Source organism: Pinus tabuliformis, chromosome 4_1, assembly GCF_031772625.1.
Source record: "Pinus tabuliformis cultivar Carrire ecotype Pingquan chromosome 4_1, CPIR1, whole genome shotgun sequence".
NCBI lineage: Eukaryota > Viridiplantae > Streptophyta > Pinopsida > Pinales > Pinaceae > Pinus > Pinus tabuliformis.
In genome coordinates, this window is record NC_142303.1 from 199,701,682 (window position 1) to 199,715,954 (window position 14,273).

The following is a 14,273-nucleotide window of genomic DNA, read 5'->3' on the forward strand; positions in this document are numbered from 1 at the left end:
TCAGCCTTTCAAGTGTCTGATCGGTGTCCACCATCAACCATCAGATCTGAACTTGATACATGTACTAGGGTGAAATGCAAATGAAGTGCTGTATTCACAAGCTCACGGAGATTGACTGAAGCAACGTTTATCTACTAACGCCGATGTAAAACAAGAGCGTTTTCGAAGGCTACCTGGTGTAACTTCAGGCTCCGTCTAAGACTTACGAAACAAACACATCAATCCACAAACAAGTTTGTTCTCCCCAGTATGGTCACCAGTATGTTAGCGCTTGAGATTTCACCTCAGTCTGAGAAAGGTAAACCTCAAGGCAACATCAAACCATTTAGCCTCGTAGCTAGCCCTACGTGGCAGGAGAAGGCTCTCTCCGGTCAATCTCGGCAGATCTTCAATGGGATGAGATGACCAACAAGGTAACACTGATATTAGGCTAGTAAACTGATTCAAAAGGTTGTTTTGGGTTTTTAATTAAATAACGGGGTTTTTCTGGGCTGCATGGGAAAAATCACAGCTTGAAACAGAGAAATATAATGAACAACAGAGGTTATTCGAATGAGGCAAGGTAGGCAAAACATTTAGCATCAAATCTAGTTTTAAACGGGATGGCAAGACTGGTGAGGAGCTAAGGAGGGAAAACAATAACTTTGAATCCTCTTAAACAGTAGAAAACATTTAAACATGAACAAACTTATAGGCAGAGCATGGCAGGCATGAATTCTTACCTAAACACTTCATTTGTTCAGTTAGAAATGATCATGTAGTGAAATGAAACATAACAGATTACATATGAAACAAGGGAAAAACTAATGCTAAATCATCATGCCACAGGGATCTCAGAAATCAGAGCTGTGAAATTTTCATTAAAAATCCCTGCCAAAAACTATACATTGAAAGCTATGTTCTCCAGCACTCTCAGCACTCAAAAACTCTCCCCTCTCTCCTACCACCAAATGGATTTTTTCTTTTAATATATGAAACAAAACATAGCTGGGGGAAAACCAATCGACCCCAAGACCCGGCATTTGTTTTTATCATTATTAATAAAATAAACTAAAAAAAACAATCAGCGCTTCCTGAAGAGAGAATAGCGCTCTTTCCACTGAAATCTATTGAATCTGGTGAATAGGTGGCATTACAGGTGTCACTCCCTTTGCTAAAAATAAACATAGGCAATCGCTCCTCATTTTCTGCTGTGAATCGTTTGGATTCATCTCCAAACAATTATACCCGCTTTGAATATGTAGCCTCAACCTGCCTTTTGATTTCTGAGTTCATACGTTTGAACAAATCCTTAAAGAGCAAAGCAATTAACTGACCCGCAAGCTCCAGTCATTTATTCAGTCCTTATCATCAATGGCATCTGATTTAAGCATGGCCCCTCAGCAGCAGAGGTGACAAACCTCTTTTCAAATAACTTGAATATACAATCTACATCTCTATCAAAATACATTTGCGCATTGCGATGAGAGACAGAAACCATTTGTGGAAAGTCAATCATTGTTACATTTTCCTCGTCATCAATCATAATATTGAACTCATTGAAATCACAGTGGATGAGACCGTGTTCTGCCAGTCGAACAATTAGGCCAATTATAATATTAAATGTTTGTTTTGGATGTTGTAGCTGCTTAACTTGGACCCTGGAACAAGAGACATCAGAACACAATGTCGATTACATTATACTGCATTAGGAACTGGAAAACTGTGTTCTTCAAGGGCCTTCATAAAGGAAAATTCTTTAAGAGCGGCAAGTCTTGAAAGGTAGAGCCAATTATAGCTGTTTCGATGTCCCAAATAGTCACGCTTAGATTTAACAGCTCTAAACGATGTCCGACCCAATCTGTGCAATTTCATTGCCAATGTTCTACCATCTTCTGTGGCAACCTCGAAAAAATCTGATTCTTTCCCAACACCTATTCGACGACCAACACCTACAATCATGCCGCGGTTTGCCAATGTCTTTATTGCAAGAAAGTCATATCCCAAAATGCGATTCAACATCATCTCCTTTCTTTGCATTGAAGCTATGTGCTGTATGCAGTTCTGCTACTCATTTCCTGAAAGGCTGGAAGATTTATAGTATGCACTTAGTGCTGTAGACATAACCATTTGGTAAAACCAAAGGTGGATTATCTTCATCCATTAGTTCTTTTGAAATGTAGCACACAAGCTTAGAATGGATATGCTTTGAGAAAGGTAAATCTGAAGCCAGATTCCTGAAGCTTTCCTGTGACAGTGGGTCTTATTTTGTACAATTTTCCTCGTAGCAAAATTGAGTCTTAAGAGCAGATAACCCAGCTTGTAGGTAAATATTCAGCAGTGGTTCAACAATCATTCCATATAGTTTGCAGAACTCCTCCTTGAATTGCTGGATCAAATTATCCCATTGCTTTGCGTCAAATAATACCTTGTATGTTGCACAATCAGTATTGCTTCTGAAAGCAAGAGTAGCCATCACATGCTGAAGCTCTTTCATATTGGTGGAACCCCATGGTGCAAGATGCTTCCGAGCATATGCAGTTGCATCCATGCTATGGTCAACTCGAACAAGCTCAATAAACTCTTGCAGCCTGAGCTGGAACTCTAACTTGCTCTTAACCTTCTTCAGCTTAGATTTATTTTCAGCGCACCAAGCTAGTGCAGGAGCACAGTCCCTATTTTGCAAGCATTCTACGACCTTCTTTGCATCCATAAACACATTAATATCTACAAGATCCTGTATGGCACTATCCTCGACAAGTTTCATAGCAATGTCATAATAGGAGAAGCGTAGAATATAGTCAACAAGTATCCTCGTATGTTGTTCCATTCCTGCTGATTTTCTGCCCAAAGCACACTCAAATGGTCCAACCTGGCACGACACCTTTGAACTTGCAACTTCTCACTCTTGTTGCTCTCATCTAGCTTTCTTTTCAAGCCCTAAAGTCGTGAAACAAGAGAATTCAGATGTTGAACAACCTCTTTTTTGACATGTCCCTCTGTGCTGCTTCTGTAACACCTGACATTACAGCATTCATCTCTTTCTCAATAGTTCGATTGCTAGTCCTCATTAATTTCTTTAGATGTTCAAATGGCACTCTCATTAATTGATGCTCAAGCCTTAATGACTCTGCCAGATGATCATTTAAACGTGCTAGAGGATTAGGAGCAACAATTGAGGATACTGCATTTCCATTTTCTAATGCTTCATTTTCCATCTTGAATCTTGATAGCCTGCTAAGGGTATATGAGGCTATGAATATTTGATCAAGATCTGGACCTGCAACATCAATTCTCCAGCATCACTTTTCCAGAAGAATTCTCTTTCCCACGCGACCCCTCTCTAAATTCATCCAACACACTTGGAGATTTTTGGTTGCTCATTCAAGGCAGCCTCTGCTACATGAAAAACTGGATTTTGATTTATTTTAGATTCGTCATCTTTGTTTGAAGTAGACTGATCTTGGAAAGATTCAAAGCTTGTCGTATACGAGTAATAGATGAAGGAGCAGAAGGCATTGTTGATTTGATTATTAAATTGCCAGACTTAGATTGCTGATGATGCTTTGTTTTGTGTTTGTGCTTTTGCAGAGATAGGAGCTGAGGAAGCCGCTCCCTTTTGAAAAGCTGGAGATAAATTACATAATCTAAAACAACAAATTAATAATTTCTTCTTCAAAACAGGGTTTTGAAGAAGAATCAATCTCTGACATGAGACTGAGTCTAACAGATCGCAGAACTATGAAGGAAGTAGTAGATTCATAGGATGGAAAGCTCTGGAAAGAGGCCATGGTTAATGAAACCACATCTTTGCACAAAAATGAGGCTTGGGATCTAGTGGAGTTTCCAGCTGGAAGGAAACCCATTGGAAACAAATGGGTGTTCAAGAAGAAGACAAATGCTCAGTTAGTACAAAAAGGTTATTCCCAGGTTCCAAGGATTGACTTTGGTGACATTTTTCTTATGTTGCCAAGGTAGCTTCTATTAGATTACTTTTATCTGTTGTTGTTGCTTTTGATTTTGAGGTAGAACATATGGATGTGAAGACCACATTTCTTCATGGGGATCTGGAAGAAGAGTTGTACATGAATATACCTAAAGTTTTTGTGGTGAACGGTAAGAAAGAACTGGTATGCAAGTTAAAGAAGTCTCTCTATGGGTTAAAACAGTCACCAAGGATGTGGTATCAGAAATTTGATACATTTATATGGGGACAAGGCTTCACTAGAAGCAAAGAAGATCACTCTGTGTATTTTAATTTAATTGGTGACCCTATTATTTATCTGGTCTTGTATGTGGATGATATGTTACTGGTTGGAAATGACAAAGAAATTATCCACGATTTGAAGACCCAATTGTCCTCCAAATTTGACATGAAAGATTTTGGTGCTGCAAACCATATTTTTGGAATGGAAATTAAAAGAGATCGGGTAAAGAGAAAGCTCTGGTTAAACCGGAGGAACTATGTTAAGACAATACTACAGAGGTTTAATATGCATGATAGTAAATTGGTGAAGGTTCCTATTCTTGTAGGTATGAAGTTAACTACTGAATAGTGTCCCAAGACATAAGAAGAGGAAGAGGACATGTCCCATGTTCCATATGCAAGTGTAGTCGTTATCCTGATGTATGCGATGGTCTGTACTAGACCAGACATTGCACATGCAGTGAGAGTATTGAACAGGTTGATGTAAAAATAAGGGAAGGAGAAATCGATGATAGTGAAGCGGGTTTTCAGGTATTTGTGTGGCACTAGTGATTATGGTTTGTACTACCAAGGAAGACCAAGATTGGACATCGTGTTGGATATTCGTGGCTTTGTATATGTAGACTAGGCTAGAGATATGGATTAGAGAAGATCTACAAGTGGGTATGTGTTTAACCTATTTGGAGGTGCAGTCAGTTGGATGATTAAGAAACAATTTGTAGTGGCACTATCAACTACAAAGGCAGAATACATGGCAGCCATTCATGCAAGCAAGGAAGCAGTTTGGTTGTAGAGATTGTGTGTAAGTATGGGGTTAGTAAAGGGAGCTATAAGGATAGACTGTGACAACCAAAGTGTAATTTTCTTGGCAAAGAACCCTGCTTAACATTCAAAGACAAAGCACATTGATGTTCAGTATCACATTGTGAGGGATATGATAGAAGAAAAGATGGTGTTGCTGGTAAAGGTGGACACTTTGAAGAATACTGCAGATGCATTGACAAAATATGTGAGCTTTGAGAATTTCTCTTGGTGTAGAGAAAAAATGGGTGTTGCAGGGATGGATAAATGACTAATCTCTCATGTGTCCCCTTGAGGAAAGAAAACAAAAAGTGGGAGAATGTTGGGTTTTGTTATATTCTTTCCACGACTAGCTGCCCTAGTTAACCCAGCGGTTAGAGGGGGAGTGAATCCCCCCCTTCATTGCGTTGATTGTGCAGCAGGGGGGTCACAAGTGGGCAGAAGCACCCCCTCTACAGGGCGCTTGAAGGGGTAGGTAAGCCCCCCTCTATGGGATCCATGGAAATGCCCGAGAGAATTTTTTTTGGAACCTATATTTGGTGGGGGGACCTACCTATTGTTTTGTGCATGGTTTCCTCACATGATTTTGGGCGCAATGGTTTACGGTCCATGGTATTGGATGCTTCAACATGTATATATATCTGTTGTAACACTGAAAGGAAGATAATGAAAAATCAATCTGGTAGTCTCGATTTTTGGATCCAGGGGAAATCTCTGTGTATATTTGTTTTATGTGTTATGCTCTCGCTATTGTTTATTTTCTGTGTTTTCAAATTCTTATGCAGGTAATTTCTCTACAGGGTTAAAAACTACAATATAAATATTCTCCTTTGATTGGACGACTTTCAAAATTAATGGGTCTTCCTTCTTGCATTAAAAAAACACCAATTCCATTTCCTTAGGCATAAAATTCCATGATAAAGGTTTTTATGAATTATGGCATAGATAAGACCGGTGTTTGACACCTTGCCTCTTTCAGATATTCAAAGGCCTTCATTACTTCTCGATTCCAAGAAAATACATATTTCTTCAGTAATATTGTTATAGGTTCTACTATTTTCCCAGAATTCTTAACAAACTTGCGATAATACCCTGTCAACCCGAGAAATCCTCGCAAATGCTTTATGGATGTTAGGATTTTACCTTAATGAATTTAATTTTTCTAGGGTCTACATTAACACCTTCATGAGATACAATATGACCGAGATATTCCACTTCCTGCAGTCCAAAAAAACATTTGGAGGTTTTTGCATATAATTACTTTGAACTAATAACCTTTCTTCTTTTTCTTTCTATAAGCTAATAATCTATTCATTAATAAAAAAGAGAGTACCTAGTTTTTAAAATACAAGTAGTCGCAACCCAACTAGGTTTGTTGACCAATGCTATCACCATATTACAAAAAAATAAAAGAAAATCCTAACAGATGAAAAGCGCTAAAAGATAAAAAAAATGAGAATAACACGTGTGGTCATGCTTAATCATCATAAGTAACTGATGTTGGATTGTCTCGCCTAGTCCCTCGAGGGGGAGGGGACGATATGAACACACAACATGTTGCTCGAAGTGAGATAACCATGTTTTGAGCTTCTCTACCTTTTTAAAGAGTAAATACTAATCCCAGCAAATCACCACAATCCTTTCAATGACATGGCATTGATGGTAACACACCTAATTTAGCGTGGTAATGACAACCTCATGCTATTCATTTATGATATTGTGGTGTGCGTCAAGGTGACCTAGAATGGACTGGTGCATGTCACAGAAGGCATTAGAGAAAACTTGCATGCATGTCTCTCCATGTTGCTTCGACCCCTCACACCTTCTCCACCCCCACGAATGACATCACCACACTTACCACTACCAACTGCACATCCACTCTGAACTGAACTCCCACCATGTTTGTCACCACTATCTTTTGACAACGCTCCGCTTACATCCCTAGCAGCATGCCCACCCCTTTTAGGTTTTTCGATAGCCCTACCCGAGCAAAATTTTCTTCTCGACTAACTCGGCATAGCTCCCCCCCTCAAGGCCTATAAATGCGAATGACATGGTAGAGGTCATATAACAAGAGCCAAAGAAGACACCCCTAATGGAGGAAAAACAATGATCTCCAGAACCACAGGGCAAGCTAAGGACCAAAGTGAAGCAGACACCCACCTGTGATTAAGTTGCATAATCCTTCCCCTAGAACTCACAAGCACCACAGTCTTTCTTAGAGGGAGGCGAGGACATCCACAAACATGAACCATGTGTGTGAGACTCATCGTTGTTCAACTCCATTGACTCAGAAATCTCCTCGGAATAGAGGCGCGAGTGAAAATCCTTGACGCCTGAGAACAGACACATGAGAGACAAACATAAGCCAAAAAGGAGTCAAAATGACTCCCACTAGACCTCCATACAACCTCTGAGACCAATTATTGCTCACCTAGTGATGCGTATCATAATTCCATGGTAAGACTACAGAAAGAGGAAAAACGAGAAGATTATAAGTGGACAAAAGATCCAAACACACACACATAAGAACTTGAAGCTTTTGTAGGCCTTTCACAGTGGAGGAAGGTGAAACGAAATTTTCTCCACCACTCCCTAAATATGAGATAACTGAAGAATTGAGACAAACTAACATTACTACGACCAAAAACTATGAGCCTCCACAATGTCACTCCAAGATCACATTCCATGAACCCAAATTTCATCATTAACCTACTAACCTTACGAGCACACATTCAGCTAGAGGATTAATGAATTCGCATGCGGCACCACCTTACACCTCACAAAATGGGAGTCTTCCTTCCCTTCCGCCTTATGTAAACATTCATTGCACACCCGTGAAACACATCTTGAAGTTAGTCACCCCCATCTTGGAGTTCTCCTCTTTAAGTAATAACACTTGTTAACTAAGTAAATATTTATTATTTTTTCATCCTTCATCATTGGGAACATATATTAAGTATTCTCGTATAAGTGTATCTTAGAATTTTTTCAAAGTATACTATTGGATATCAAGGATAATAGTGTATCCCACATCATAACCATACATAAAAATATGCATAGTTTCACCTAGGTAACCATCTAGTTCACATAAAATATAATACCCTCTTATGAATGACTAATGAAGCCTCATCCAATAAGGTGAGATAAAGAAATGAAAGGAAAACTCAAAATGATCCTAAGTAAAATCAGCCAAAGAACACTAAGAACTAAAATATATTTAAGAAAATGAAAAAAAAAGGGAAAACTATACCACTTAATTAAAAAGTCATAGCTCTAAAGCTTGATGGCTTAAAATAAAAAGGAATAGTAAATCAAGGAAAACACATAAGAAGATAAGAAATACTATGGTGAAGTGGTAATACTAAGAAAAATACTCCCTTTTCATGTTAGCCATAAAATAAATTGAAGACTTATTGCTAAAAAGCTATACCATTGTAATGAGCCTCCTTAGCCTACCCATGAAAACAACCGTTAGACCCCATAAATTTAATTTTTTTGTCTTAGTTACAGTTAATAATTCACAGTTGTTACGATTTTCATGAACTGAGAATCATAACTACAACGAGAGATCGAGGTAGAGATTTATATACACTCAATGTAAAAACACATGCTCTCTTGACATGCAACCCTTACAATAACTTTAATGTCTTCATACAACAATGAAACAACCTTTCCTTACATCTAATTCTCGGAAAATAAAATCTCAAGTGAAAACCTTATTTGAGGCGCATGAGATTCACTCATTGATTGAAAACCTCCATGAGACAGTCAATGAGTTGGAAAAGAGAGAAAATAAATTGAAAAAGAAAATATATTAGGTGAAAACCACCTTTGAGGCACCGAGGAAGACCTACTAGTTGAAAACCTCATTTAGGGAGCTAGTAGGCCTCGGAAAAAAAAAAAGAAAGGGAAAAAATATTTGTTCCATTTATCTCTCTCTGATGAATGCAGGTGCTCTTCATCCTTTGCAAGCACCAAGAACAATTTAGCACCAAAAGAAAAAATTGATAAACAACCTAGTCAGAGGAAGTCAAACTTTGACTTTCCCTCCTTTGCTCAGATACTCTAATAGGACCAAGTCCATGTCAATCCATCACCCTCATCCATTTCCAACATCCACCCATCATTCCCAATCCTTTCTCATGCATTTTCCTTAATTTCCTAAAATTCTACAGGAGGTTTATATTTTTCTATAGGAGACCAAAATAAAGAGAGAAATTTTTTTATCATATGTTGAAAAAACTGCATGCATTGGTCGCAATGTTTCATTGGGAAATTCATATGGATGATGGTAACATGCTCAAGAAATTTAAACAAATTAAAGTGCCCACTTTTCAAGAAATCAACCTCCATCACCTAGAACCATGTTTAATGTTTTTCCATATTCGTGCATCCATTGGCTAAGAGGTTTTATGGGGAGGTGCATAAGGATGATGGAAACATTCTCAAAAAAATTCAAGTCAATCGAGGCTACCATTTGAGAGATATGGATAAAACAATTCTTTTACACGAGGCTTTCCTCAAATGTTACAACAGGGACCATAATTGCTATAGGAGGCAAATCTAATTATAGAAAGAAGGAAAAAGGTCATACATTATTTATGGAAGGTTGAGAGAGGCTCCCCAACACCACTTTCATCACTCCTCCACTCCATCTCACCAAGATGCAAGTCCCCATGCAAGAAGGCAGATTTAACATCCATCTGATGGACTTGCCATTTAAAAGAGGCAGCAAGGGGAATAACAAGGCAGATAGAGTTCATTTTTGCAATAGGGGAGAAGGTTTTAGTATAGTCAATGCCTTCAACTTGTGAAAATCCCTTAGCAAAAAGATGATCTTTAAGCTTATCAACTTTTCCATCTGGTCCATACTTGGTTCTGTAAACCTATTTGCATCTAACAAGTTTTTGTCCTTTTGGTAGAGGAACAAGATCCCATATATCATTTGCCAATAATGAATGATATTCTTCATTCATAGCTGCATCCCAATCTGGATGGCCTGAAGCTTCTACAAAGGTGTCAGGATCATAATTTGTTGAAGCTTGAGCCAATAAATAAGAGTCTCTATCGAACTGAGAACATGTACGTCGTTGATCTATAGGATCACCGACAAGAGTGCCTGCTGCATCCCGAGTAGAATGGACCCATTTTGGAAGCTGAGGAGCTGAAGGAGGATCTTGAGAAGGTGGGGAAGAATTGTCTTCCTCACTTTCATCACCTAAAGAAGAAATATTTTCAAAAGTAGAAGAGATAGAGAGAGGTGGCTCATCCACTGAACTAGGCTCGTAGGCCGATATATTTTCAGTAAACTTTACATCTCTTCTAATGATAACATTTTTGGACTTAAGTGGAATAAGTCTATATCCTTTGACATCTGCATAATATGCAACAAAAATACATTTTTCACTCTTAGGTTCTAAAGCCTTATGTTTCTCATCTGGAATATGGGTCCATGCTTCACTTCCAAAAACACGAAAGTGACTTACATCTAGTTTAATTGAGCTCCATGCTTCTTCTGGAGTGATATTATTTAAAACCTTAGTAGGAGTGTGATTTATTATGTAATGTGCATAGTTAATTTCTTCTGCCCAAAAATTAAGACTAATTCCCTGAGACTGAAGCATACAATTAACCATTTCCTTTGAGGTGCGGTTCTTCCTTTCAGCTACACCATTTTGTTGTGGAGTATATGGAATATTATGTTGCATTTGAATTCCATTCTTAATGCAAAAGTTGATGAATTTTTTGTTAACACATTCTCCGCCATTATCAAATCTTAGCTTAAGAATTTTATGTCAAGATTGTTTTTCAACAAAGGCCTTAAAGGCTAAGAACATGTTAAATACTTCACTCTTGAGTTTTAAGAAGTATACCCAAGTGTGTCTGGAGTGTCTGGAGAAATCATCAAGGAAAGCTAAGAAATACTTGCAGCCAGAGAATGAAACAACTGGAAGTGAACCACATAAATCACTATGCACAAGCTGTAAAGGGGTTGAGGCGTGCCAAGAGGCATATTTTTCAAAACTATCCTAATGATGTTTTCCGAGTATACATCCATAACAAACATCATCTCTGCAAGATACCATTGGAAGACCTGTCACCATATTTTCTTTACATATATTCTGAAGGGAGCGATAGTTTAAGTGACCAAATTGCTCATGCCAAAGTTTGCTCACTTCATCATTATGGGCAACAAATACCGAGGGAAGATTTGATGACCCAAATTTGTTAAACTTATACAACCTTGTAGAATCATCAACAATTCCAGTAGCTAAAATCTCTATAGGATCTCTTAGGTCCTTAATTACAACATTGTGAGGTGAAATTCAACGATTTTACCTTCACCTAAATGCGTTATTTGATATACAGATAGAAGGTTGCAGGATAAGGTTGGAACACATAATACATGATTAAATTGACCATTGTCTATATGAACAATTCCAGTCCCTACAACACTAAGAGATCTATCATCACCAACATATATATTTTTGGTGTTACAATCATTTAAAGAAGAAAACATGGCTTTGGTTTTGGCCATGTGATAAGAAGCTCCAGAATCAATGAGCCACTCATGAGAATTAGAAGAAGAAGATACATTTAGTGCATATCCAGATCAAGATGTTTGACAACCACATGCAGAAAGTGTTATTCCTGAAGATGAAGTTGAAATTAAAGATTTCTCCAAATGGATGTTATGCTTCTTCATTGCTGCTTCCAAGGCTTCCATCTTCTTAAAGCATTTGGATTCTAAGTGGCCATCTCGATTACAAAAGTGGCAATTTCTATTAGTATTCTTCCCTTTTTTTTAATTTATTTGCGTTATCATTTTGTTGAATTGATTTTTCATTTTGAGGCTAAAATTGCTTAGGACCCTTCTTTGGTTTAGGACCATTCTTTTTAGGATACAACTTCTTAGGATTCTTTGAATTCAGTTGTTGTTGGGTGGTTAAGGCTTTCTTAGAAGAGTTTCCAAGATTAATAAGGCCAAGGTGTAAGAGTTTTTCGTGTTCTCTTATTAAAGAATCACGAAAGGAATCAAAGGAAGAGGACTTGTAGTCTTGTCCTTGAGAAATGAAGGCTTCTCTTGTAGAATAGAATGTGGAAACAAACATAGAGTAGGTTCGTCCCAACTCAGTAAGAATGGGATAGATAAGGTTACCATCTTCTTTCTTAACCTTAACACCTTCCAAGAGAAGTCTAAGGGTCTTGAACTTGGAAAGAAAATATTCAATGGAAGAAAAATTATTGGGGTCCAATGTAAGCAACTCATTTTCGAGTTGATGGGCTATAAGTTCATTTTTAATTCCAAAAAATTTAGTGATCTCATTCATTGCTTCATTAGGAGTATCAAGTTTTGCAATATAGAATCAAAGGTCTGGAGAAATAGACATCCCCATCAACCCACGTTCTTGATCTTGCCTATTTTCCCATTTGGCTGCCTTATCTTCATCATTCAGTTTGGTTTCTTGGCCTGAGGCTATTCTGTAAAGACCTTTACTTCTAAGTAAATCCACAATGTAGGACAACCATTGGAAGTAGTTGGTGTTGTCAAGAATAATTTGGCATGGACTTTCCATTTTAATAGAAACTAAAGCTATAGATTCTAAAAATAATTCTTCCAATGGAAAGATCTCGAAAAAATAGGCTGATTAAAAAACGGCTTCTAGATGAAGAAGTTATGGATTTATGAAGAAGCGTTGTTGAAGATGTCGACGAAGTGCGCGAATGTGCAGAAATCAATGATAATGTTATATTTAAAAAAAGAATCCACCCCCATTCCAAGCTTAATCTAACTAGCTCAACAAAAAGAAAGACTTGAACTCAAGACCTTTATTCTCATAAAGTAGCTTTGGACCAAGTGAGCTAGATTAAAAGGTTAGTAATTTTTGGAAAAGAGGAAAGGCGTTTTTTTTTTTTTTTTTCTAGTCACTCAACCTTTGGGGTGCCTGCTTACTTGAGAAATCTCCTTTTTGCCTACAAAACAAAAAAAACAAAACTTAACATGGACATACAAAAAAAAAAACAAACCTTATGGATTGAATTTAGCTTTAGCGGAAACTAAATATTTTCCTCAATGTTTTTGATTTTCCAAGATCACACTAAGGCGTAGAAGAAAAGAGCATGCGCATGATAAAAATACTTCCTTTCTATTTCTGATTTTCCCAGATCGCATAGAGTCGTGGGGCAAAGAGAATACACAAAAATGAAAGGTATAGATCGAGTAATAAAAAAAACAAAGAGCTAAATAAACCAAAATAAATAGGGAGAAAATAACTAAAAACTACAAATAAACATTGTATACCTCTAGATCTTAAAAATGATGTAGCTAGGGATACTGAAAACCTTTTCATATGAAACAAAAGGGGTTCCTCATTGGAACATATTCTCCTGACACAATAGAGTAGTACTATAGGATCGAAAGTAGTAAAAAACAATAGATCTAGGAAACGACAGTCGAAGGCAGTTCTATCGGCTTCAGATTTGGATCACCAACGGATGCGGCCCTCAACTTGGCCCTGATACCATGTAGGAACTTATAGGGTAAGTTCCTTATACAGAACACCAAAGGACACCACTCACAAACAGATCATAGATGAATACACCAATATTGTTCACATGGTTAAAACCCTCAAAGAGGGAAACAGTCCAAGGCTTGAGCCAATGCGACCACTTTAGGCAATTTATTAATAAAAGAATGAAAATTTACATAAGTTCCACTCATGAACGGTTACCCTACAAATGACCCTCCATGCTCTTCAAATAGAGATCATGGACCAATCAAGTGTTAAGCCATGGATCAAGTGTCGGTATACCGAGGAGAGAATGAACCGTCGGATCACTACATATCATGACTATCGGATTGTAAGTTACAAAGTACATAGTAAAGAAATGCGCTTTACCTAACTCTACACTAGACCAAGTTATACTTAACTATTTCCTATGTGTCGGAATATCCTAACATTGGCAAGTCAATTCTGACTTTTTTAATCACTATATCTTTTCTCAACATTTATATAATAATAAAAATAATTGATTAAAGTGTTTTCCCCATATTGGGGTTTTTCAATGGCATTTACCAATGGCCTCTTGTCTCGACTTGCCTTTTGCATATTTGTGATTCATGATGGATCTAAACTTGTTGTCACAGTGATTTATGGTTAATGTGGTTTCTATTGGGATACTAAATTGGAAGTTGTCATTGGGCTCCTAAAGAACATTGAAGTAATTGTTCTAAGCAAAGAACATACCATTGCTAACTAAAATTAACAATAGTTTACGTAAC

At 37.5% G+C, this 14,273-nt stretch overlaps 1 pseudogene; it reads right to left on the reverse strand.

The window, feature by feature from the left end:
• Positions 1 to 2,074: 2,074 nt before the first annotated feature.
• LOC149174909 (protein MAEA homolog pseudogene) lies at positions 2,075 to 3,197 on the reverse strand (annotated as a pseudogene).
• Between the last annotated feature and the right edge of the window lie 11,076 nt (positions 3,198 to 14,273).